Consider the following 5,368-nt stretch of genomic DNA (forward strand, 5'->3'; position numbering starts at 1 on the left):
TCTATTTTGTCTCGTTCACAGTCTTTATGTCTTTGTCTTGGCGACATAAAGAAAACGGGACAAAATAGAAAGCCCGACAAAACGCCTTACATGACGTCAAAAACAAGCCACAGACGAACCTCTGCTTGGAGAGTAGCCAAAGTATTCATACGAATTTTACGGAATTCATACGAGTTTTACGGAATACATACGATCCATAACGAGAAAAATACGAATTTTACGGAATTCATACGAGTTGTACGGAACAAATATGATCAATTATGCAGAAACATACGAATTTTACGGAATCCATACAATCCATGACTAGGAACCATACGATCCGTACTATTTGTTGGGTCACATGACATGACCGCCAAAATCAAGATGGCGGACTAATGAGGATAACCAGTTCTTCGTACGATATAATATCCCATATTCTGCTAAATTCTAAAAATCTCAAGCTGCACTAAACTAAGACTGATGAAGGCTTAGACCAACTAGGAGGACCAGGCAAAGTTAGATTCGGTGCTAGCGCGCGATGATGGCCAACAAATTAGTAAGGATCGTTATGTTTCTTTAGTAATAAATCATATGTATTCCGTAAAATTCGTATGTTTCTTAGTAATGGATCGTATGTATTCCGTAAAATTCGTATGTTTCTCGTAATAGATCGTATGTATTCCCAAAAACTGGTATGAATTCCGTAAAATTCGTATGAATTCTCACTCCTGAGATATGTAGATCTATGAACAAAGCCTCCGTCGTCGGCTTAATTAGCAAACAACGCGATGAGCGTTTTAGTTACTGTGGTATCGCTCTCTGCCGACTATCATCAGACTTGTGCATTAATCATCTACAGTGCTAAATATTTCCGATAGATGTCGCAGTGTTCGTTTTCATCTTTTTGTCTTTGTCTTTTCTATTTCGCACAGGTAAAAGAATTTTACATACATATGACAGATCAATACACATAGTGCCGGGGAAGGTAGAGACCAATGTGGTCTATAATATTCCATCCCCATTTTTCAAACAGAATAAATTACAATGATAAATTAAGATATAGAGAAAAAAATGACAACTTAATATCGTAACAAATAACAAATCAATAACTAATAATAACTAACAAAAAACAAGAACTAAACTATTATATATAAAGAAACAATTACCTAACTGAACACCGAAAAATTACCAACTAAGTAAGGAAAGAAACAATTCGATAAATAATAACGATGCAAATAACGACAAGAATATATAACAACACAAGTCAATAACACAAAAAATGCACCCAGACATGCAGGATATAAATGAAAAACCAAAGAATAGAAGGTTAAGCAAAGGATTGATTGTTCATCGTAACGTTATCAACAGCAATGCAAGTCATAACAGATAATGATAGTTTACGGTCATGCTAATGTAACAAGAGTAAAACATCACGTCAGTAGAAAGAGCACAAATCCGCTGAAACTAGCTCATAATGTATGGCGCGCGCACACACACAAACACACACATACATACATACACACATATAAACACACAGAAATACTTTCTCACAAACACATACACGCACTTTCTCTCAAACACACTTTCTCTTTCAAACACACACTCTCTCAAATACACATGAACACACACTCTCTTAGACACACACACACTCTCTCTCAAACACACACTCTCAAATACACATGGACACACATACTCTCTTAAACACACACACACTCTCTCTCTCTCTCAAGAACACACAGACACTCTCAAATACACACGCACAAGCACACAAACAAGCAAAAAGAAAAAGCACAATGTCTGAAGTTATTGAGCTGGTCGGATTTTCATCTCCGTGCGCTTCATGGAGTAGTAGTAACCCTTCCAGTGGTACCAGGTGACGCCGTCGTTCTGGCTCTCATGGGGACCCAGGTGATACAGGCCGTTCAGGTAGGAGTGATGACAACCGATGCCGTACCACCACGCACCTTTAAACCTCTGAGCGCAGTTGGAAGGTTCCTCCTCATTGTCTCTGTCCTTGGTACTGGATGGTCTCCCATTATGGGTGGCAGTCAAGCTGTACTCCTGTGACAAAAGTAAACATTTAGTTTACTCCCGTAGATGATTTTGAGATTTTAAAGGCAACCAAAGCATAATTAGGGCACAAAATATGGAGATTGAAAATTATGAAATTTATTAACACTATTTACCACATTTCGCAATAACTTCGAACTTTGAGCATTCTAAAACCGAGCGAAAATGTGCAGTTCGGTGATTCCCTTAGTTTCGGGAGCTATACTATTATCTGGCGACGAATTTCAGTGAGTTCTTAAATCAAAACGACGTCGTAATTTTGAATAATGGACGTCGCTATACATTTCGATAGTGTTGTTTGTACTAATCATGTATAGAAATGACTAAATAAATTGACTATATTCAAAATCTGATTTTCGGGCCCTTATATTGTTTGAGCTAAGGGACGTTCAATTAGCAGTTAAAGGGAAATCCTTCCTCTCTTCGAAATTTCAGCTCATTTCATGCATAACTGAACCCGCTATGATACTAATGCAATTTGAGGACACTTCTTTTTAACTTCCCACGTATTTGTTTGTTTGTTTGTTTGAACCTTTGTTTATTCATGATAAGCTCAAATCGGCACGCAGGCCGCTTTTCACTGAGGTCATGAGGGAAGAGGTAAGGGTCAGTATATACCCGTATAGAGAGGAGATTAGAGACATTAGTCAAAGATATCACAGCATCGGGATAAATTCACAAACAGACAGACATCTATTAGCATAACTCTACCGTCTCATAATACTTTATTTTTACCTGCTGGTAAAAGTAATTTTACACTTCGTCGGTATCTCAGCTGAACAATATGACACCAAAGATAATGCGGAAAAGGTATGTTGTTTGGCGGGAGGCAAATATTTAATTACGTAATTGATAAGTACATGAACTTGAAGTCAACATGACATGTGCAAATCGTAGCAAACTGTCTTCACAACTCCGCGTGCACTTGTGGCAAATCCCATAGGATTTACATATCAACTGAATGGTACTCATCGATCTGAAACGTGCTCGTGACATTGGCCATTATTGATAGACATATGCACTTTTATCAAACTTTTATCAAATTACAACATGTCAATCAGAACCACCAACGCTAAGTGGGCATATGTGAGGAATAAGATTGTGTAATACATTGAAAATGCCATGCATCCGGAGACAGGGATAAAACATGACAACATCCTTATAAGAGAAACGGTGTCAAGACATTAAGGGTAACGTGTAAAGAGAACGACTTAAAACTGGTTCGCGTACATACGCAAAGGATATTGCTTAAGGGTATAAGGATAGAAACGGACTATCAAACGAGCAAAGTCATCAGTTGCCAAAAAAAGCGTTACATCTTATGTACAATACTAGTCATCTTCATTAGCTAAAAATCTTACGACATACAATGTATATTATTCAGTTGGAAGTCAAAAGAGACATAGTTTAAGAAAATAACTAAAGCCGTAGGAGCAATTAGGAAGATAACTAATGCTCGGGACCAAACATATATACATATATCTAAATACAGCTTGAGTAGAAACATGACAAAAGACACAAAGACATAACGCCGCCTTTGACGGATATGAACCGGCACGCGCGCCTCTTTTTATCGTGCCGACGTGCGCCCGATCCACCGGACCGCTCTGTCAACGTAAATGTCAAAAGAAACCCCCCTCCTTTGTGGCTTAAAACAGACAACTTCCTTTTTTTTAGCCGCCTGATGTCTTTAGACAGGAAGTTTTTGGCGCATTCTTGCCAGCTAGTGCTTGCCTGAGTCACACGTGTGAAAACAGTCGCTGCCTTATGTATTTACTCATTATTAGTCATTGGTTTTTATAAAATCTTTTCAGAGCATTAGTGGCGTCAAATCTGCATATTTTCTTGATAATTTCCGGTCGAATTAAAACCGCATCCGCGATATTGTATACGTAGTTAACGGCGTAGACTATCTCATGCAAATGTTATTCACCGTGCATTACGCGACGAAAGACCAAAAACACGTAACTGTAGTGGATTCGGGATAAATCATGAAGGCGAGAGTATCGGTGGATTTTCAAAGTCAAATAAACAGCGCCACTGAAATGACAGACGGGCGTTTCCGGGCTGAAGCTAGAAATCTGCCCCGGAGGAAACGAATAGCGACATAGCCAAAAGAAACTGTACCACACGATACGAAATATAAACACTTCGGGATATATGGCCGAAATCTGCCCCACACGAAGTGAAAAGCAATATTGCGGGTAGCACAACAAAAAGTGGCGTATCGGTACAGTGACACAAGTCGAAGGAAACTGTACCACACGATACGAAATATAAACACTTCGGGACATATGGCCAAACTCTGACCCACACGAAACGAATAGGGAAATTGTAGTTAGCCCAACAACATGTGGCGCATCACAGTGAAACACATCGAAATAAACTGCACGACATGAGATGAACAACAAGGTCATTAAGGGCTTCAAGGCATACGGCCAGAATCTGCCCCACACGTCCGGAGCTCCGGACGCTCCACACGTCCGGAGCAAAATGTGAATACGGGAGGATGTGGCGGGAAAATAGATGAGTTTTTTTTCAAGGCGCGTGTCTTAGCTTTAGCGGGTCACGGAATGATCGAGACACGGGTTGAGGGCAAGAGAAGGTCTTCTGTTTCCGTCGGACCACCTTATCTTAGCCAATCAGGGGCCGTCGCGTTTAAAGGCCTACAGCATCCGGTGTTCCCAAGTGGTCTCCCATCCGGGTACTGACCGGCCCACCGTTGCTTAACTATCCGAGTTCGAACGGGATCGGGTGTTCTCAACGTGATGTGGTCTTAGGCGAAAGTTGATGTTTTGGTGGCTTACTTATAGCCCCTTTTTTCCGATGATTGAAAGAAAAAAAAAGAAAAAGAGACGCCTACAGTATCCGGTGTTCCCAAGTGGTCTCCCATCCAGGTACTGGCAGCATTAACTATCCGAGTTCGAACGGGATCGGGTGTTCTCAACGTGATGTGACCGTAGGCGAAAGGTGATGTTTTGGTGGCTTACTTATAGCAACTTTTTCCAATGATTGATAGAAAAAAAAATGACGCCTTCAGCATCCGGTGTTCCCTGGGGGTCTCCGGTCCAGGTACTGACCGGACTCGACTGCTTAACTATCCGAGTTCGAACGGGATCGGGTGTTCACTATGTACAACAGAATGACTATCTTAGGTTTTACATTATTCAAGTTGGTCTAATTTTGAGTATCATTATTTTTTCTAATAACAAAACAATCTTTTATATATTTGCCTATTTTAACACTGTATGAGCTGTTGCATTTAACCCTATCTAGACCGGGCTTTTTTGAGACTTCTTGGACGGGGGGGGGGGGGGGG

At 40.4% G+C, this 5,368-nt stretch overlaps 1 pseudogene; it reads right to left on the reverse strand.

Moving 5' to 3' along the window:
- Positions 1–4,712: 4,712 nt before the first annotated feature.
- On the reverse strand, positions 4,713–4,831 carry LOC136424857 (5S ribosomal RNA; annotated as a pseudogene).
- Positions 4,832–5,368: the final 537 nt, after the last annotated feature.

This window comes from Branchiostoma lanceolatum, chromosome 18, assembly GCF_035083965.1.
Source record: "Branchiostoma lanceolatum isolate klBraLanc5 chromosome 18, klBraLanc5.hap2, whole genome shotgun sequence".
Lineage (NCBI taxonomy): Eukaryota > Metazoa > Chordata > Leptocardii > Amphioxiformes > Branchiostomatidae > Branchiostoma > Branchiostoma lanceolatum.